This window comes from Schistocerca cancellata, chromosome 6 (assembly GCF_023864275.1).
Source record: "Schistocerca cancellata isolate TAMUIC-IGC-003103 chromosome 6, iqSchCanc2.1, whole genome shotgun sequence".
In the NCBI taxonomy this organism is placed as follows: domain Eukaryota; kingdom Metazoa; phylum Arthropoda; class Insecta; order Orthoptera; family Acrididae; genus Schistocerca; species Schistocerca cancellata.
In genome coordinates, this window is record NC_064631.1 from 614,768,533 (window position 1) to 614,787,515 (window position 18,983).

At 49.4% G+C, this 18,983-nt stretch overlaps 28 non-coding genes across 28 annotated transcripts; all 28 read left to right on the forward strand.

Moving 5' to 3' along the window:
- Positions 1-357: 357 nt before the first annotated feature.
- On the forward strand, positions 358-429 carry Trnat-cgu (transfer RNA threonine (anticodon CGU)). Its single transcript has one exon. It is a non-coding gene; the product is annotated as a tRNA-Thr (tRNA).
- Positions 430-752: 323 nt separating this feature from the next.
- Trnan-guu (transfer RNA asparagine (anticodon GUU)) lies at positions 753-826 on the forward strand. Its single transcript has one exon. It is a non-coding gene; the product is annotated as a tRNA-Asn (tRNA).
- Positions 827-1,520: 694 nt separating this feature from the next.
- On the forward strand, positions 1,521-1,592 carry Trnat-cgu (transfer RNA threonine (anticodon CGU)). Its single transcript has one exon. It is a non-coding gene; the product is annotated as a tRNA-Thr (tRNA).
- A 323-nt stretch (positions 1,593-1,915) lies between these two features.
- Positions 1,916-1,989, forward strand: Trnan-guu (transfer RNA asparagine (anticodon GUU)). The gene has a single exon. It is a non-coding gene; the product is annotated as a tRNA-Asn (tRNA).
- Positions 1,990-2,683: 694 nt separating this feature from the next.
- Trnat-cgu (transfer RNA threonine (anticodon CGU)) lies at positions 2,684-2,755 on the forward strand. The gene has a single exon. It is a non-coding gene; the product is annotated as a tRNA-Thr (tRNA).
- A 323-nt stretch (positions 2,756-3,078) lies between these two features.
- On the forward strand, positions 3,079-3,152 carry Trnan-guu (transfer RNA asparagine (anticodon GUU)). The gene has a single exon. It is a non-coding gene; the product is annotated as a tRNA-Asn (tRNA).
- Positions 3,153-3,846: 694 nt separating this feature from the next.
- Trnat-cgu (transfer RNA threonine (anticodon CGU)) lies at positions 3,847-3,918 on the forward strand. Its single transcript has one exon. It is a non-coding gene; the product is annotated as a tRNA-Thr (tRNA).
- A 323-nt stretch (positions 3,919-4,241) lies between these two features.
- Positions 4,242-4,315, forward strand: Trnan-guu (transfer RNA asparagine (anticodon GUU)). Its single transcript has one exon. It is a non-coding gene; the product is annotated as a tRNA-Asn (tRNA).
- Positions 4,316-5,009: 694 nt separating this feature from the next.
- Trnat-cgu (transfer RNA threonine (anticodon CGU)) lies at positions 5,010-5,081 on the forward strand. The gene has a single exon. It is a non-coding gene; the product is annotated as a tRNA-Thr (tRNA).
- A 323-nt stretch (positions 5,082-5,404) lies between these two features.
- Trnan-guu (transfer RNA asparagine (anticodon GUU)) lies at positions 5,405-5,478 on the forward strand. Its single transcript has one exon. It is a non-coding gene; the product is annotated as a tRNA-Asn (tRNA).
- Positions 5,479-6,166: 688 nt separating this feature from the next.
- On the forward strand, positions 6,167-6,238 carry Trnat-cgu (transfer RNA threonine (anticodon CGU)). The gene has a single exon. It is a non-coding gene; the product is annotated as a tRNA-Thr (tRNA).
- Positions 6,239-6,561: 323 nt separating this feature from the next.
- Positions 6,562-6,635, forward strand: Trnan-guu (transfer RNA asparagine (anticodon GUU)). Its single transcript has one exon. It is a non-coding gene; the product is annotated as a tRNA-Asn (tRNA).
- Positions 6,636-7,329: 694 nt separating this feature from the next.
- Positions 7,330-7,401, forward strand: Trnat-cgu (transfer RNA threonine (anticodon CGU)). Its single transcript has one exon. It is a non-coding gene; the product is annotated as a tRNA-Thr (tRNA).
- A 323-nt stretch (positions 7,402-7,724) lies between these two features.
- Positions 7,725-7,798, forward strand: Trnan-guu (transfer RNA asparagine (anticodon GUU)). The gene has a single exon. It is a non-coding gene; the product is annotated as a tRNA-Asn (tRNA).
- A 694-nt stretch (positions 7,799-8,492) lies between these two features.
- Trnat-cgu (transfer RNA threonine (anticodon CGU)) lies at positions 8,493-8,564 on the forward strand. The gene has a single exon. It is a non-coding gene; the product is annotated as a tRNA-Thr (tRNA).
- Positions 8,565-8,887: 323 nt separating this feature from the next.
- Positions 8,888-8,961, forward strand: Trnan-guu (transfer RNA asparagine (anticodon GUU)). The gene has a single exon. It is a non-coding gene; the product is annotated as a tRNA-Asn (tRNA).
- Positions 8,962-9,649: 688 nt separating this feature from the next.
- Trnat-cgu (transfer RNA threonine (anticodon CGU)) lies at positions 9,650-9,721 on the forward strand. Its single transcript has one exon. It is a non-coding gene; the product is annotated as a tRNA-Thr (tRNA).
- Positions 9,722-10,044: 323 nt separating this feature from the next.
- On the forward strand, positions 10,045-10,118 carry Trnan-guu (transfer RNA asparagine (anticodon GUU)). The gene has a single exon. It is a non-coding gene; the product is annotated as a tRNA-Asn (tRNA).
- Positions 10,119-10,806: 688 nt separating this feature from the next.
- On the forward strand, positions 10,807-10,878 carry Trnat-cgu (transfer RNA threonine (anticodon CGU)). The gene has a single exon. It is a non-coding gene; the product is annotated as a tRNA-Thr (tRNA).
- A 323-nt stretch (positions 10,879-11,201) lies between these two features.
- On the forward strand, positions 11,202-11,275 carry Trnan-guu (transfer RNA asparagine (anticodon GUU)). The gene has a single exon. It is a non-coding gene; the product is annotated as a tRNA-Asn (tRNA).
- A 694-nt stretch (positions 11,276-11,969) lies between these two features.
- Trnat-cgu (transfer RNA threonine (anticodon CGU)) lies at positions 11,970-12,041 on the forward strand. Its single transcript has one exon. It is a non-coding gene; the product is annotated as a tRNA-Thr (tRNA).
- A 323-nt stretch (positions 12,042-12,364) lies between these two features.
- Positions 12,365-12,438, forward strand: Trnan-guu (transfer RNA asparagine (anticodon GUU)). Its single transcript has one exon. It is a non-coding gene; the product is annotated as a tRNA-Asn (tRNA).
- Positions 12,439-13,132: 694 nt separating this feature from the next.
- Trnat-cgu (transfer RNA threonine (anticodon CGU)) lies at positions 13,133-13,204 on the forward strand. Its single transcript has one exon. It is a non-coding gene; the product is annotated as a tRNA-Thr (tRNA).
- Positions 13,205-13,527: 323 nt separating this feature from the next.
- On the forward strand, positions 13,528-13,601 carry Trnan-guu (transfer RNA asparagine (anticodon GUU)). Its single transcript has one exon. It is a non-coding gene; the product is annotated as a tRNA-Asn (tRNA).
- A 694-nt stretch (positions 13,602-14,295) lies between these two features.
- Positions 14,296-14,367, forward strand: Trnat-cgu (transfer RNA threonine (anticodon CGU)). Its single transcript has one exon. It is a non-coding gene; the product is annotated as a tRNA-Thr (tRNA).
- A 323-nt stretch (positions 14,368-14,690) lies between these two features.
- Positions 14,691-14,764, forward strand: Trnan-guu (transfer RNA asparagine (anticodon GUU)). Its single transcript has one exon. It is a non-coding gene; the product is annotated as a tRNA-Asn (tRNA).
- Positions 14,765-15,458: 694 nt separating this feature from the next.
- On the forward strand, positions 15,459-15,530 carry Trnat-cgu (transfer RNA threonine (anticodon CGU)). The gene has a single exon. It is a non-coding gene; the product is annotated as a tRNA-Thr (tRNA).
- Positions 15,531-15,853: 323 nt separating this feature from the next.
- Positions 15,854-15,927, forward strand: Trnan-guu (transfer RNA asparagine (anticodon GUU)). Its single transcript has one exon. It is a non-coding gene; the product is annotated as a tRNA-Asn (tRNA).
- Positions 15,928-18,983: the final 3,056 nt, after the last annotated feature.

The window sequence follows — 18,983 nt, forward strand, 5'->3', positions numbered from 1 at the left end:
TGCTGGCCGAGCGACGTGCAGTCGCCTTACATGAAGCCCCATGGGCAACGCCAGTGCCACTGTGGACAACAGCATACTGCAGCCAGAGAGAGGAGCCGAAAGGCGCATTTCGCAGTCGAGCCACGCAATCCAACAAACTGTGCACTAGGTCAAGATTGTGCAGACCGCAAACGTTTGGTGGCACGACGCTCGTCGTCGATCGTAAGGGCGAAACAGTCAAGAGATTTGGAAAACGGCAATGTGGACACCCCCAGCAGCAGCAGCAGCTGTGTGCCAAATCCGTTATCTGGTCGAGGGCTGCAAGATTCAGTATGATGAAGTGACAATTCGGGGATAGCTCACAAACCCGCAGCTGCCGCCTTCTTAGCTCAGTGGTAGAGCACTGGTCTCGTAAACCAGGGGTCGTGAGTTCGAACCTCACAGAAGGCATTCATTTTTTTAACCTTCCCGCAAGGAGCGGAGCTATCGCGAGCAGCATCTAACACATGGCAGTACACTGAATGGAAGGGATGTTCTACAACCTATAACAAGTATCCTACTGGCCTCAGAGGTTTTCTGATTGCATAGGGAGAACAGTGGTTTGTATGCATTTTGTAGTATAATGTCATGCTTGGCGATGTCATTCGTTTACGAGCGTCGCTACAGTGTGCATGCATTTTATCCATGTGAAGAGGCGTAAGCAGATGCTACCATTCTGCGAGATTCCTGCAGAAGGTATACGAACTGCGTTGATATGCACAGCACAAGTCAAGGCCTCCGTGGCGCAATCGGCTAGCGCGTTCGGCTGTTAACCGAAAGGTTGGTGGTTCGAGCCCACCCGGGGGCGAAATCGTTTTAACCGTCACCCAGGTGAGGACATACGTCAGCTTTGTTAGAGATACACAGCTAGTGTGACAACTTGGCTGTGTTGAGTGATGCCACAGAGCCTTATACACATTCAGCCAAGTGACACTGTAGGTAAAAACATGGCCCTACACAGACGTTCTACTGTTTTCCTATTTATTCGTCATGTGTGACACTGCAGTAGAGCGACGCCCACTACAAAAGACGTATTCTTTACATTCAATTTCAGCGTATACGTCGCGAGTGCCATATGACAGGGCCTGTCTCTCGATGTCGATTTCTATTTGGTGTCTCTTAAGTGTCGGTCTGCAGTAGGCCGCTGCTGGCCGAGCGACGTGCAGTCGCCTTACATGAAGCCCCATGGGCAACGCCAGTGCCACTGTGGACAACAGCATACTGCAGCCAGAGAGAGGAGCCGAAAGGCGCATTTCGCAGTCGAGCCACGCAATCCAACAAACTGTGCACTAGGTCAAGATTGTGCAGACCGCAAACGTTTGGTGGCACGACGCTCGTCGTCGATCGTAAGGGCGAAACAGTCAAGAGATTTGGAAAACGGCAATGTGGACACCCCCAGCAGCAGCAGCAGCTGTGTGCCAAATCCGTTATCTGGTCGAGGGCTGCAAGATTCAGTATGATGAAGTGACAATTCGGGGATAGCTCACAAACCCGCAGCTGCCGCCTTCTTAGCTCAGTGGTAGAGCACTGGTCTCGTAAACCAGGGGTCGTGAGTTCGAACCTCACAGAAGGCATTCATTTTTTTAACCTTCCCGCAAGGAGCGGAGCTATCGCGAGCAGCATCTAACACATGGCAGTACACTGAATGGAAGGGATGTTCTACAACCTATAACAAGTATCCTACTGGCCTCAGAGGTTTTCTGATTGCATAGGGAGAACAGTGGTTTGTATGCATTTTGTAGTATAATGTCATGCTTGGCGATGTCATTCGTTTACGAGCGTCGCTACAGTGTGCATGCATTTTATCCATGTGAAGAGGCGTAAGCAGATGCTACCATTCTGCGAGATTCCTGCAGAAGGTATACGAACTGCGTTGATATGCACAGCACAAGTCAAGGCCTCCGTGGCGCAATCGGCTAGCGCGTTCGGCTGTTAACCGAAAGGTTGGTGGTTCGAGCCCACCCGGGGGCGAAATCGTTTTAACCGTCACCCAGGTGAGGACATACGTCAGCTTTGTTAGAGATACACAGCTAGTGTGACAACTTGGCTGTGTTGAGTGATGCCACAGAGCCTTATACACATTCAGCCAAGTGACACTGTAGGTAAAAACATGGCCCTACACAGACGTTCTACTGTTTTCCTATTTATTCGTCATGTGTGACACTGCAGTAGAGCGACGCCCACTACAAAAGACGTATTCTTTACATTCAATTTCAGCGTATACGTCGCGAGTGCCATATGACAGGGCCTGTCTCTCGATGTCGATTTCTATTTGGTGTCTCTTAAGTGTCGGTCTGCAGTAGGCCGCTGCTGGCCGAGCGACGTGCAGTCGCCTTACATGAAGCCCCATGGGCAACGCCAGTGCCACTGTGGACAACAGCATACTGCAGCCAGAGAGAGGAGCCGAAAGGCGCATTTCGCAGTCGAGCCACGCAATCCAACAAACTGTGCACTAGGTCAAGATTGTGCAGACCGCAAACGTTTGGTGGCACGACGCTCGTCGTCGATCGTAAGGGCGAAACAGTCAAGAGATTTGGAAAACGGCAATGTGGACACCCCCAGCAGCAGCAGCAGCTGTGTGCCAAATCCGTTATCTGGTCGAGGGCTGCAAGATTCAGTATGATGAAGTGACAATTCGGGGATAGCTCACAAACCCGCAGCTGCCGCCTTCTTAGCTCAGTGGTAGAGCACTGGTCTCGTAAACCAGGGGTCGTGAGTTCGAACCTCACAGAAGGCATTCATTTTTTTAACCTTCCCGCAAGGAGCGGAGCTATCGCGAGCAGCATCTAACACATGGCAGTACACTGAATGGAAGGGATGTTCTACAACCTATAACAAGTATCCTACTGGCCTCAGAGGTTTTCTGATTGCATAGGGAGAACAGTGGTTTGTATGCATTTTGTAGTATAATGTCATGCTTGGCGATGTCATTCGTTTACGAGCGTCGCTACAGTGTGCATGCATTTTATCCATGTGAAGAGGCGTAAGCAGATGCTACCATTCTGCGAGATTCCTGCAGAAGGTATACGAACTGCGTTGATATGCACAGCACAAGTCAAGGCCTCCGTGGCGCAATCGGCTAGCGCGTTCGGCTGTTAACCGAAAGGTTGGTGGTTCGAGCCCACCCGGGGGCGAAATCGTTTTAACCGTCACCCAGGTGAGGACATACGTCAGCTTTGTTAGAGATACACAGCTAGTGTGACAACTTGGCTGTGTTGAGTGATGCCACAGAGCCTTATACACATTCAGCCAAGTGACACTGTAGGTAAAAACATGGCCCTACACAGACGTTCTACTGTTTTCCTATTTATTCGTCATGTGTGACACTGCAGTAGAGCGACGCCCACTACAAAAGACGTATTCTTTACATTCAATTTCAGCGTATACGTCGCGAGTGCCATATGACAGGGCCTGTCTCTCGATGTCGATTTCTATTTGGTGTCTCTTAAGTGTCGGTCTGCAGTAGGCCGCTGCTGGCCGAGCGACGTGCAGTCGCCTTACATGAAGCCCCATGGGCAACGCCAGTGCCACTGTGGACAACAGCATACTGCAGCCAGAGAGAGGAGCCGAAAGGCGCATTTCGCAGTCGAGCCACGCAATCCAACAAACTGTGCACTAGGTCAAGATTGTGCAGACCGCAAACGTTTGGTGGCACGACGCTCGTCGTCGATCGTAAGGGCGAAACAGTCAAGAGATTTGGAAAACGGCAATGTGGACACCCCCAGCAGCAGCAGCAGCTGTGTGCCAAATCCGTTATCTGGTCGAGGGCTGCAAGATTCAGTATGATGAAGTGACAATTCGGGGATAGCTCACAAACCCGCAGCTGCCGCCTTCTTAGCTCAGTGGTAGAGCACTGGTCTCGTAAACCAGGGGTCGTGAGTTCGAACCTCACAGAAGGCATTCATTTTTTTAACCTTCCCGCAAGGAGCGGAGCTATCGCGAGCAGCATCTAACACATGGCAGTACACTGAATGGAAGGGATGTTCTACAACCTATAACAAGTATCCTACTGGCCTCAGAGGTTTTCTGATTGCATAGGGAGAACAGTGGTTTGTATGCATTTTGTAGTATAATGTCATGCTTGGCGATGTCATTCGTTTACGAGCGTCGCTACAGTGTGCATGCATTTTATCCATGTGAAGAGGCGTAAGCAGATGCTACCATTCTGCGAGATTCCTGCAGAAGGTATACGAACTGCGTTGATATGCACAGCACAAGTCAAGGCCTCCGTGGCGCAATCGGCTAGCGCGTTCGGCTGTTAACCGAAAGGTTGGTGGTTCGAGCCCACCCGGGGGCGAAATCGTTTTAACCGTCACCCAGGTGAGGACATACGTCAGCTTTGTTAGAGATACACAGCTAGTGTGACAACTTGGCTGTGTTGAGTGATGCCACAGAGCCTTATACACATTCAGCCAAGTGACACTGTAGGTAAAAACATGGCCCTACACAGACGTTCTACTGTTTTCCTATTTATTCGTCATGTGTGACACTGCAGTAGAGCGACGCCCACTACAAAAGACGTATTCTTTACATTCAATTTCAGCGTATACGTCGCGAGTGCCATATGACAGGGCCTGTCTCTCGATGTCGATTTCTATTTGGTGTCTCTTAAGTGTCGGTCTGCAGTAGGCCGCTGCTGGCCGAGCGACGTGCAGTCGCCTTACATGAAGCCCCATGGGCAACGCCAGTGCCACTGTGGACAACAGCATACTGCAGCCAGAGAGAGGAGCCGAAAGGCGCATTTCGCAGTCGAGCCACGCAATCCAACAAACTGTGCACTAGGTCAAGATTGTGCAGACCGCAAACGTTTGGTGGCACGACGCTCGTCGTCGATCGTAAGGGCGAAACAGTCAAGAGATTTGGAAAACGGCAATGTGGACACCCCCAGCAGCAGCAGCAGCTGTGTGCCAAATCCGTTATCTGGTCGAGGGCTGCAAGATTCAGTATGATGAAGTGACAATTCGGGGATAGCTCACAAACCCACAGCTGCCGCCTTCTTAGCTCAGTGGTAGAGCACTGGTCTCGTAAACCAGGGGTCGTGAGTTCGAACCTCACAGAAGGCATTCATTTTTTTAACCTTCCCGCAAGGAGCGGAGCTATCGCGAGCAGCATCTAACACATGGCAGTACACTGAATGGAAGGGATGTTCTACAACCTATAACAAGTATCCTACTGGCCTCAGAGGTTTTCTGATTGCATAGGGAGAACAGTGGTTTGTATGCATTTTATAGTATAATGTCATGCTTGGCGATGTCATTCGTTTACGAGCGTCGCTACAGTGTGCATGCATTTTATCCATGTGAAGAGGCGTAAGCAGATGCTACCATTCTGCGAGATTCCTGCAGAAGGTATACGAACTGCGTTGATATGCACAGCACAAGTCAAGGCCTCCGTGGCGCAATCGGCTAGCGCGTTCGGCTGTTAACCGAAAGGTTGGTGGTTCGAGCCCACCCGGGGGCGAAATCGTTTTAACCGTCACCCAGGTGAGGACATACGTCAACTTTGTTAGAGATACACAGCTAGTGTGACAACTTGGCTGTGTTGAGTGATGCCACAGAGCCTTATACACATTCAGCCAAGTGACACTGTAGGTAAAAACATGGCCCTACACAGACGTTCTACCGTTTTCCTATTTATTCGTCATGTGTGACACTGCAGTAGAGCGACGCCCACTACAAAAGACGTATTCTTTACATTCAATTTCAGCGTATACGTCGCGAGTGCCATATGACAGGGCCTGTCTCTCGATGTCGATTTCTATTTGGTGTCTCTTAAGTGTCGGTCTGCAGTAGGCCGCTGCTGGCCGAGCGACGTGCAGTCGCCTTACATGAAGCCCCATGGGCAACGCCAGTGCCACTGTGGACAACAGCATACTGCAGCCAGAGAGAGGAGCCGAAAGGCGCATTTCGCAGTCGAGCCACGCAATCCAACAAACTGTGCACTAGGTCAAGATTGTGCAGACCGCAAACGTTTGGTGGCACGACGCTCGTCGTCGATCGTAAGGGCGAAACAGTCAAGAGATTTGGAAAACTGCAATGTGGACACCCCCAGCAGCAGCTGTGTGCCAAATCCGTTATCTGGGCGAGGGCTGCAAGTTTCAGTATGATGAAGTGACAATTCGGGGATAGCTCACAAACGCGCAGCTGCCGCTTTCTTAGCTCAGTGGTAGAGCACTGGTCTCGTAAACCAGGGGTCGTGAGTTCGAACCTCACAGAAGGCATTCATTTTTTTAACCTTCCCGCAAGGAGCGGAGCTATCGCGAGCAGCATCTAACACATGGCAGTACACTGAATGGAAGGGATGTTCTACAACCTATAACAAGTATCCTACTGGCCTCAGAGGTTTTCTGATTGCATAGGGAGAACAGTGGTTTGTATGCATTTTGTAGTATAATGTCATGCTTGGCGATGTCATTCGTTTACGAGCGTCGCTACAGTGTGCATGCATTTTATCCATGTGAAGAGGCGTAAGCAGATGCTACCATTCTGCGAGATTCCTGCAGAAGGTATACGAACTGCGTTGATATGCACAGCACAAGTCAAGGCCTCCGTGGCGCAATCGGCTAGCGCGTTCGGCTGTTAACCGAAAGGTTGGTGGTTCGAGCCCACCCGGGGGCGAAATTGTTTTAACCGTCACCCAGGTGAGGACATACGTCAACTTTGTTAGAGATACACAGCTAGTGTGACAACTTGGCTGTGTTGAGTGATGCCACAGAGCCTTATACACATTCAGCCAAGTGACACTGTAGGTAAAAACATGGCCCTACACAGACGTTCTACTGTTTTCCTATTTATTCGTCATGTGTGACACTGCAGTAGAGCGACGCCCACTACAAAAGACGTATTCTTTACATTCAATTTCAGCGTATACGTCGCGAGTGCCATATGACAGGGCCTGTCTCTCGATGTCGATTTCTATTTGGTGTCTCTTAAGTGTCGGTCTGCAGTAGGCCGCTGCTGGCCGAGCGACGTGCAGTCGCCTTACATGAAGCCCCATGGGCAACGCCAGTGCCACTGTGGACAACAGCATACTGCAGCCAGAGAGAGGAGCCGAAAGGCGCATTTCGCAGTCGAGCCACGCAATCCAACAAACTGTGCACTAGGTCAAGATTGTGCAGACCGCAAACGTTTGGTGGCACGACGCTCGTCGTCGATCGTAAGGGCGAAACAGTCAAGAGATTTGGAAAACGGCAATGTGGACACCCCCAGCAGCAGCAGCAGCTGTGTGCCAAATCCGTTATCTGGTCGAGGGCTGCAAGATTCAGTATGATGAAGTGACAATTCGGGGATAGCTCACAAACCCGCAGCTGCCGCCTTCTTAGCTCAGTGGTAGAGCACTGGTCTCGTAAACCAGGGGTCGTGAGTTCGAACCTCACAGAAGGCATTCATTTTTTTAACCTTCCCGCAAGGAGCGGAGCTATCGCGAGCAGCATCTAACACATGGCAGTACACTGAATGGAAGGGATGTTCTACAACCTATAACAAGTATCCTACTGGCCTCAGAGGTTTTCTGATTGCATAGGGAGAACAGTGGTTTGTATGCATTTTGTAGTATAATGTCATGCTTGGCGATGTCATTCGTTTACGAGCGTCGCTACAGTGTGCATGCATTTTATCCATGTGAAGAGGCGTAAGCAGATGCTACCATTCTGCGAGATTCCTGCAGAAGGTATACGAACTGCGTTGATATGCACAGCACAAGTCAAGGCCTCCGTGGCGCAATCGGCTAGCGCGTTCGGCTGTTAACCGAAAGGTTGGTGGTTCGAGCCCACCCGGGGGCGAAATCGTTTTAACCGTCACCCAGGTGAGGACATACGTCAGCTTTGTTAGAGATACACAGCTAGTGTGACAACTTGGCTGTGTTGAGTGATGCCACAGAGCCTTATACACATTCAGCCAAGTGACACTGTAGGTAAAAACATGGCCCTACACAGACGTTCTACTGTTTTCCTATTTATTCGTCATGTGTGACACTGCAGTAGAGCGACGCCCACTACAAAAGACGTATTCTTTACATTCAATTTCAGCGTATACGTCGCGAGTGCCATATGACAGGGCCTGTCTCTCGATGTCGATTTCTATTTGGTGTCTCTTAAGTGTCGGTCTGCAGTAGGCCGCTGCTGGCCGAGCGACGTGCAGTCGCCTTACATGAAGCCCCATGGGCAACGCCAGTGCCACTGTGGACAACAGCATACTGCAGCCAGAGAGAGGAGCCGAAAGGCGCATTTCGCAGTCGAGCCACGCAATCCAACAAACTGTGCACTAGGTCAAGATTGTGCAGACCGCAAACGTTTGGTGGCACGACGCTCGTCGTCGATCGTAAGGGCGAAACAGTCAAGAGATTTGGAAAACGGCAATGTGGACACCCCCAGCAGCAGCAGCAGCTGTGTGCCAAATCCGTTATCTGGTCGAGGGCTGCAAGATTCAGTATGATGAAGTGACAATTCGGGGATAGCTCACAAACCCGCAGCTGCCGCCTTCTTAGCTCAGTGGTAGAGCACTGGTCTCGTAAACCAGGGGTCGTGAGTTCGAACCTCACAGAAGGCATTCATTTTTTTAACCTTCCCGCAAGGAGCGGAGCTATCGCGAGCAGCATCTAACACATGGCAGTACACTGAATGGAAGGGATGTTCTACAACCTATAACAAGTATCCTACTGGCCTCAGAGGTTTTCTGATTGCATAGGGAGAACAGTGGTTTGTATGCATTTTGTAGTATAATGTCATGCTTGGCGATGTCATTCGTTTACGAGCGTCGCTACAGTGTGCATGCATTTTATCCATGTGAAGAGGCGTAAGCAGATGCTACCATTCTGCGAGATTCCTGCAGAAGGTATACGAACTGCGTTGATATGCACAGCACAAGTCAAGGCCTCCGTGGCGCAATCGGCTAGCGCGTTCGGCTGTTAACCGAAAGGTTGGTGGTTCGAGCCCACCCGGGGGCGAAATCGTTTTAACCGTCACCCAGGTGAGGACATACGTCAACTTTGTTAGAGATACACAGCTAGTGTGACAACTTGGCTGTGTTGAGTGATGCCACAGAGCCTTATACACATTCAGCCAAGTGACACTGTAGGTAAAAACATGGCCCTACACAGACGTTCTACTGTTTTCCTATTTATTCGTCATGTGTGACACTGCAGTAGAGCGACGCCCACTACAAAAGACGTATTCTTTACATTCAATTTCAGCGTATACGTCGCGAGTGCCATATGACAGGGCCTGTCTCTCGATGTCGATTTCTATTTGGTGTCTCTTAAGTGTCGGTCTGCAGTAGGCCGCTGCTGGCCGAGCGACGTGCAGTCGCCTTACATGAAGCCCCATGGGCAACGCCAGTGCCACTGTGGACAACAGCATACTGCAGCCAGAGAGAGGAGCCGAAAGGCGCATTTCGCAGTCGAGCCACGCAATCCAACAAACTGTGCACTAGGTCAAGATTGTGCAGACCGCAAACGTTTGGTGGCACGACGCTCGTCGTCGATCGTAAGGGCGAAACAGTCAAGAGATTTGGAAAACTGCAATGTGGACACCCCCAGCAGCAGCTGTGTGCCAAATCCGTTATCTGGGCGAGGGCTGCAAGTTTCAGTATGATGAAGTGACAATTCGGGGATAGCTCACAAACGCGCAGCTGCCGCTTTCTTAGCTCAGTGGTAGAGCACTGGTCTCGTAAACCAGGGGTCGTGAGTTCGAACCTCACAGAAGGCATTCATTTTTTTAACCTTCCCGCAAGGAGCGGAGCTATCGCGAGCAGCATCTAACACATGGCAGTACACTGAATGGAAGGGATGTTCTACAACCTATAACAAGTATCCTACTGGCCTCAGAGGTTTTCTGATTGCATAGGGAGAACAGTGGTTTGTATGCATTTTGTAGTATAATGTCATGCTTGGCGATGTCATTCGTTTACGAGCGTCGCTACAGTGTGCATGCATTTTATCCATGTGAAGAGGCGTAAGCAGATGCTACCATTCTGCGAGATTCCTGCAGAAGGTATACGAACTGCGTTGATATGCACAGCACAAGTCAAGGCCTCCGTGGCGCAATCGGCTAGCGCGTTCGGCTGTTAACCGAAAGGTTGGTGGTTCGAGCCCACCCGGGGGCGAAATTGTTTTAACCGTCACCCAGGTGAGGACATACGTCAACTTTGTTAGAGATACACAGCTAGTGTGACAACTTGGCTGTGTTGAGTGATGCCACAGAGCCTTATACACATTCAGCCAAGTGACACTGTAGGTAAAAACATGGCCCTACACAGACGTTCTACTGTTTTCCTATTTATTCGTCATGTGTGACACTGCAGTAGAGCGACGCCCACTACAAAAGACGTATTCTTTACATTCAATTTCAGCGTATACGTCGCGAGTGCCATATGACAGGGCCTGTCTCTCGATGTCGATTTCTATTTGGTGTCTCTTAAGTGTCGGTCTGCAGTAGGCCGCTGCTGGCCGAGCGACGTGCAGTCGCCTTACATGAAGCCCCATGGGCAACGCCAGTGCCACTGTGGACAACAGCATACTGCAGCCAGAGAGAGGAGCCGAAAGGCGCATTTCGCAGTCGAGCCACGCAATCCAACAAACTGTGCACTAGGTCAAGATTGTGCAGACCGCAAACGTTTGGTGGCACGACGCTCGTCGTCGATCGTAAGGGCGAAACAGTCAAGAGATTTGGAAAACTGCAATGTGGACACCCCCAGCAGCAGCTGTGTGCCAAATCCGTTATCTGGTCGAGGGCTGCAAGATTCAGTATGATGAAGTGACAATTCGGGGATAGCTCACAAACCCGCAGCTGCCGCCTTCTTAGCTCAGTGGTAGAGCACTGGTCTCGTAAACCAGGGGTCGTGAGTTCGAACCTCACAGAAGGCATTCATTTTTTTAACCTTCCCGCAAGGAGCGGAGCTATCGCGAGCAGCATCTAACACATGGCAGTACACTGAATGGAAGGGATGTTCTACAACCTATAACAAGTATCCTACTGGCCTCAGAGGTTTTCTGATTGCATAGGGAGAACAGTGGTTTGTATGCATTTTGTAGTATAATGTCATGCTTGGCGATGTCATTCGTTTACGAGCGTCGCTACAGTGTGCATGCATTTTATCCATGTGAAGAGGCGTAAGCAGATGCTACCATTCTGCGAGATTCCTGCAGAAGGTATACGAACTGCGTTGATATGCACAGCACAAGTCAAGGCCTCCGTGGCGCAATCGGCTAGCGCGTTCGGCTGTTAACCGAAAGGTTGGTGGTTCGAGCCCACCCGGGGGCGAAATCGTTTTAACCGTCACCCAGGTGAGGACATACGTCAGCTTTGTTAGAGATACACAGCTAGTGTGACAACTTGGCTGTGTTGAGTGATGCCACAGAGCCTTATACACATTCAGCCAAGTGACACTGTAGGTAAAAACATGGCCCTACACAGACGTTCTACTGTTTTCCTATTTATTCGTCATGTGTGACACTGCAGTAGAGCGACGCCCACTACAAAAGACGTATTCTTTACATTCAATTTCAGCGTATACGTCGCGAGTGCCATATGACAGGGCCTGTCTCTCGATGTCGATTTCTATTTGGTGTCTCTTAAGTGTCGGTCTGCAGTAGGCCGCTGCTGGCCGAGCGACGTGCAGTCGTCTTACATGAAGCCCCATGGGCAACGCCAGTGCCACTGTGGACAACAGCATACTGCAGCCAGAGAGAGGAGCCGAAAGGCGCATTTCGCAGTCGAGCCACGCAATCCAACAAACTGTGCACTAGGTCAAGATTGTGCAGACCGCAAACGTTTGGTGGCACGACGCTCGTCGTCGATCGTAAGGGCGAAACAGTCAAGAGATTTGGAAAACGGCAATGTGGACACCCCCAGCAGCAGCAGCAGCTGTGTGCCAAATCCGTTATCTGGTCGAGGGCTGCAAGATTCAGTATGATGAAGTGACAATTCGGGGATAGCTCACAAACCCGCAGCTGCCGCCTTCTTAGCTCAGTGGTAGAGCACTGGTTTCGTAAACCAGGGGTCGTGAGTTCGAACCTCACAGAAGGCATTCATTTTTTTAACCTTCCCGCAAGGAGCGGAGCTATCGCGAGCAGCATCTAACACATGGCAGTACACTGAATGGAAGGGATGTTCTACAACCTATAACAAGTATCCTACTGGCCTCAGAGGTTTTCTGATTGCATAGGGAGAACAGTGGTTTGTATGCATTTTGTAGTATAATGTCATGCTTGGCGATGTCATTCGTTTACGAGCGTCGCTACAGTGTGCATGCATTTTATCCATGTGAAGAGGCGTAAGCAGATGCTACCATTCTGCGAGATTCCTGCAGAAGGTATACGAACTGCGTTGATATGCACAGCACAAGTCAAGGCCTCCGTGGCGCAATCGGCTAGCGCGTTCGGCTGTTAACCGAAAGGTTGGTGGTTCGAGCCCACCCGGGGGCGAAATCGTTTTAACCGTCACCCAGGTGAGGACATACGTCAGCTTTGTTAGAGATACACAGCTAGTGTGACAACTTGGCTGTGTTGAGTGATGCCACAGAGCCTTATACACATTCAGCCAAGTGACACTGTAGGTAAAAACATGGCCCTACACAGACGTTCTACTGTTTTCCTATTTATTCGTCATGTGTGACACTGCAGTAGAGCGACGCCCACTACAAAAGACGTATTCTTTACATTCAATTTCAGCGTATACGTCGCGAGTGCCATATGACAGGGCCTGTCTCTCGATGTCGATTTCTATTTGGTGTCTCTTAAGTGTCGGTCTGCAGTAGGCCGCTGCTGGCCGAGCGACGTGCAGTCGTCTTACATGAAGCCCCATGGGCAACGCCAGTGCCACTGTGGACAACAGCATACTGCAGCCAGAGAGAGGAGCCGAAAGGCGCATTTCGCAGTCGAGCCACGCAATCCAACAAACTGTGCACTAGGTCAAGATTGTGCAGACCGCAAACGTTTGGTGGCACGACGCTCGTCGTCGATCGTAAGGGCGAAACAGTCAAGAGATTTGGAAAACGGCAATGTGGACACCCCCAGCAGCAGCAGCAGCTGTGTGCCAAATCCGTTATCTGGTCGAGGGCTGCAAGATTCAGTATGATGAAGTGACAATTCGGGGATAGCTCACAAACCCGCAGCTGCCGCCTTCTTAGCTCAGTGGTAGAGCACTGGTCTCGTAAACCAGGGGTCGTGAGTTCGAACCTCACAGAAGGCATTCATTTTTTTAACCTTCCCGCAAGGAGCGGAGCTATCGCGAGCAGCATCTAACACATGGCAGTACACTGAATGGAAGGGATGTTCTACAACCTATAACAAGTATCCTACTGGCCTCAGAGGTTTTCTGATTGCATAGGGAGAACAGTGGTTTGTATGCATTTTGTAGTATAATGTCATGCTTGGCGATGTCATTCGTTTACGAGCGTCGCTACAGTGTGCATGCATTTTATCCATGTGAAGAGGCGTAAGCAGATGCTACCATTCTGCGAGATTCCTGCAGAAGGTATACGAACTGCGTTGATATGCACAGCACAAGTCAAGGCCTCCGTGGCGCAATCGGCTAGCGCGTTCGGCTGTTAACCGAAAGGTTGGTGGTTCGAGCCCACCCGGGGGCGAAATCGTTTTAACCGTCACCCAGGTGAGGACATACGTCAGCTTTGTTAGAGATACACAGCTAGTGTGACAACTTGGCTGTGTTGAGTGATGCCACAGAGCCTTATACACATTCAGCCAAGTGACACTGTAGGTAAAAACATGGCCCTACACAGACGTTCTACTGTTTTCCTATTTATTCGTCATGTGTGACACTGCAGTAGAGCGACGCCCACTACAAAAGACGTATTCTTTACATTCAATTTCAGCGTATACGTCGCGAGTGCCATATGACAGGGCCTGTCTCTCGATGTCGATTTCTATTTGGTGTCTCTTAAGTGTCGGTCTGCAGTAGGCCGCTGCTGGCCGAGCGACGTGCAGTCGTCTTACATGAAGCCCCATGGGCAACGCCAGTGCCACTGTGGACAACAGCATACTGCAGCCAGAGAGAGGAGCCGAAAGGCGTATTTCGCAGTCGAGCCACGCAATCCAACAAACTGTGCACTAGGTCAAGATTGTGCAGACCGCAAACGTTTGGTGGCACGACGCTCGTCGTCGATCGTAAGGGCGAAACAGTCAAGAGATTTGGAAAACGGCAATGTGGACACCCCCAGCAGCAGCAGCAGCTGTGTGCCAAATCCGTTATCTGGTCGAGGGCTGCAAGATTCAGTATGATGAAGTGACAATTCGGGGATAGCTCACAAACGCGCAGCTGCCGCCTTCTTAGCTCAGTGGTAGAGCACTGGTCTCGTAAACCAGGGGTCGTGAGTTCGAACCTCACAGAAGATATTCATTTTTTTAACCTTCCCGCAAGGAGCGGAGCTATCGCGAGCAGCATCTAACACATGGCAGTACACTGAATGGAAGGGATGTTCTACAACCTATAACAAGTATCCTACTGGCCTCAGAGGTTTTCTGATTGCATAGGGAGAACAGTGGTTTGTATGCATTTTGTAGTATAATGTCATGCTTGGCGATGTCATTCGTTTACGAGCGTCGCTACAGTGTGCATGCATTTTATCCATGTGAAGAGGCGTAAGCAGATGCTACCATTCTGCGAGATTCCTGCAGAAGGTATACGAACTGCGTTGATATGCACAGCACAAGTCAAGGCCTCCGTGGCGCAATCGGCTAGCGCGTTCGGCTGTTAACCGAAAGGTTGGTGGTTCGAGCACACCCGGGGGCGAAATCGTTTTAACCGTCACCCAGGTGAGGACATACGTCAGCTTTGTTAGAGATACACAGCTAGTGTGACAACTTGGCTGTGTTGAGTGATGCCACAGAGCCTTATACACATTCAGCCAAGTGACACTGTAGGTAAAAACATGGCCCTACACAGACGTTCTACTGTTTTCCTATTTATTCGTCATGTGTGACACTGCAGTAGAGCGACGCCCACTACAAAAGACGTATTCTTTACATTCAATTTCAGCGTATACGTCGCGAGTGCCATATGACAGGGCCTGTCTCTCGATGTCGATTTCTATTTGGTGTCTCTTAAGTGTCGGTCTGCAGTAGGCCGCTGCTGGCCGAGCGACGTGCAGTCGTCTTACATGAAGCCCCATGGGCAACGCCAGTGCCACTGTGGACAACAGCATACTGCAGCCAGAGAGAGGAGCCGAAAGGCGTATTTCGCAGTCGAGCCACGCAATCCAACAAACTGTGCACTAGGTCAAGATTGTGCAGACCGCAAACGTTTGGTGGCACGACGCTCGTCGTCGATCGTAAGGGCGAAACAGTCAAGAGATTTGGAAAACGGCAATGTGGACACCCCCAGCAGCAGCAGCAGCTGTGTGCCAAATCCGTTATCTGGTCGAGGGCTGCAAGATTCAGTATGATGAAGTGACAATTCGGGGATAGCTCACAAACGCGCAGCTGCCGCCTTCTTAGCTCAGTGGTAGAGCACTGGTCTCGTAAACCAGGGGTCGTGAGTTCGAACCTCACAGAAGGCATTCATTTTTTTAACCTTCCCGCAAGGAGCGGAGCTATCGCGAGCAGCATCTAACACATGGCAGTACACTGAATGGAAGGGATGTTCTACAACCTATAACAAGTATCCTACTGGCCTCAGAGGTTTTCTGATTGCATAGGGAGAACAGTGGTTTGTATGCATTTTGTAGTATAATGTCATGCTTGGCGATGTCATTCGTTTACGAGCGTCGCTACAGTGTGCATGCATTTTATCCATGTGAAGAGGCGTAAGCAGATGCTACCATTCTGCGAGATTCCTGCAGAAGGTATACGAACTGCGTTGATATGCACAGCACAAGTCAAGGCCTCCGTGGCGCAATCGGCTAGCGCGTTCGGCTGTTAACCGAAAGGTTGGTGGTTCGAGCACACCCGGGGGCGAAATCGTTTTAACCGTCACCCAGGTGAGGACATACGTCAGCTTTGTTAGAGATACACAGCTAGTGTGACAACTTGGCTGTGTTGAGTGATGCCACAGAGCCTTATACACATTCAGCCAAGTGACACTGTAGGTAAAAACATGGCCCTACACAGACGTTCTACTGTTTTCCTATTTATTCGTCATGTGTGACACTGCAGTAGAGCGACGCCCACTACAAAAGACGTATTCTTTACATTCAATTTCAGCGTATACGTCGCGAGTGCCATATGACAGGGCCTGTCTCTCGATGTCGATTTCTATTTGGTGTCTCTTAAGTGTCGGTCTGCAGTAGGCCGCTGCTGGCCGAGCGACGTGCAGTCGTCTTACATGAAGCCCCATGGGCAACGCCAGTGCCACTGTGGACAACAGCATACTGCAGCCAGAGAGAGGAGCCGAAAGGCGCATTTCGCAGTCGAGCCACGCAATCCAACAAACTGTGCACTAGGTCAAGATTGTGCAGACCGCAAACGTTTGGTGGCACGACGCTCGTCGTCGATCGTAAGGGCGAAACAGTCAAGAGATTTGGAAAACGGCAATGTGGACACCCCCAGCAGCAGCAGCAGCTGTGTGCCAAATCCGTTATCTGGTCGAGGGCTGCAAGATTCAGTATGATGAAGTGACAATTCGGGGATAGCTCACAAACCCGCAGCTGCCGCCTTCTTAGCTCAGTGGTTCGCGACTACCATAGACTGGTGGACAAAAATGACAAAGCCGAAACTTAGGAAGACGATCATGCAATATAGCTTTCAGAGGGCCAGAGATCTTAAAAACACTATAGAGTTCTATTACTCAGTACTCAGAGAGCTATATGGTCAAACATCTGGTTCACATCTTCGCCTGACAGATATCAAAAAAATTAAGGCTAAATTACTCAGCATTAAGAGGCATCAGCTGGAAGGACTTAAAATAAAATCCAAGGCGAAATCTGTATCAGAGGACGAAACAACTTCCCTATACCACCTTCTGAAGCACGCTAAAAACAGAAGAACGATGCTTATCGACGAATTACGGACGACTAATGGTACAAGTCTTAGGACACAGAAAGAGATTCTGAATGAGATCTATCGCTACTTCGATGAATTATATTCTGCAACTTCCAGCTGCGAGGAATCTATTGATGATTTCCTCGACTTTCTTGTGCCACAGCTGACGGATGATGACAACGTTACCTTCCTGTCGCACGTCTGTAATGAGGAAGTTTATGAGACTCTGTGTACCTCCCCTCTGAATAAATCCCCAGGTCCTGATGGTCTACCTGCAGAATTTTATGTCCATTATTGGCCGATAGTGGGAGGGACAATTACAGCGATTGTAAATGAAGTTCTTCAGGGCGCAATGATACCCTCTGAATTTAAAGAAAGTAAAATAGTCCTTATCCCCAAAACTAAAGGACACAAAGATCTTACTAACTTCCGACCGATCTCGTTGCTCAATGCGGACTATAAAATAATAGCAAGAATTCTCAACAAGAAAATTTCATCCTTAGCAAGTAGACTGATTAGTCCGTATCAACACTGCATTGCAGGTAAAACTCTGTTTCACAATTTAGCGGAATTTCGGGACATAATTGCAATCACTTCCGTCACTAACATCAAATGTGCCCTGGTTTTCCTGGATTTTCATAAAGCATTCGATCTCGTGAATCATATCTACCTTTTCAAGACGTTAAAAAAACTCGGTTTCCAGGAACGAGCCTTAAACGTAATAAAAAACGTGGCGACAGGAATAAACGCATGCATAGCAGTTAACAGTCAGGCTACGCGAAAATTACAAATACGACGCGGTGTTCCTCAGGGAAGCCCCCTTTCTATGTCACTATTTGCCATTTCACTGGACCCATTTCTTAAACGTATTCACGATAAATTAACAGGTATAACACTGTCAGGGTGCAAAACAGCTATAAAAGCTTATGCAGATGATGTAGGCGTCATCATCAGAAATAATGACGATGTAACTACGTTAGCTGCAGAGATTCAGACTTACTGCAGTGCGTCTGGGGCAAATTCAAATCAAAAGAAAAGCAAAATTTTACATCTTAGGGGTTTTGAGCACATAAACGTAGAGTGGGCAAAGCTGGTCAGGCAGCATACGACGCTTGGTGTCACATTAACCGCATGCCCAATGAAAATGACTGCGTTGAATTGGAAAGCTGCGGCACGGAAAGTGCAGGGTGCTATAATGGAAAATTTATCACGGAATATGAATCAGATTCAGAGAATTAAGTACATCAACACGTGTATATTAGCTACAGCATACCACACTGCTCAGCTCTTTCCACTACCCAAAATGATAGCCAAGAACCTAACGTCCCGAATCACAAACTTCCTGTGGAAAGGAGAACTGTTTCGAGTAACCGCCAAAGTGGCCACCTTACATCCCCGAAATGGTGGTTTAGGTCTAATCAATATTACGAACAAAGCCTCTGCACTCTTCGTCAAAAGGCAACTAACTATCATTAGGGAAGTACCGGAAAGTATTTCAAGCCGACTTTTTGAAATTCTAAAGCCTCGCAGCCTGCAGCCTCCTATTGATGTGCAAAAAATTAACAATCGTCTCCAGCACGTGCGAGCCTTTTATATTGAACTAAGCTACTTGAGGGACGAAGTTACACGCCTACGTCACTTAACGTCAAGAGATATTATGCGGGTCTGGCAGACATGTGAAGGAAAGAATAAAGTAGAGAGACAGTTTCCTCACATACACTGGACTGCTATCTGGCAAAACATCAATTTAAAAGTTTTATCTTCTGACACGAGAACAGCATGGTACAAAGCCGTTAATAATATCATTAGCACCAACGAAAGATTATATGAAATTGGTCTCAGTGACACCAATCTATGTCAACGATGTCGACTAGTGGACACAATTATCCATAGATACACTTGCAGCGGCAATATACATATCTGGAATTGGCTCAAAGTGCAAATAGCTCTCATTACAAGGTCTTCACCTCAGTACATCTCGCTGTCAGTGCTGCACAGACCACAAGACCGTTATTTTCCAGAGACGAAGAATA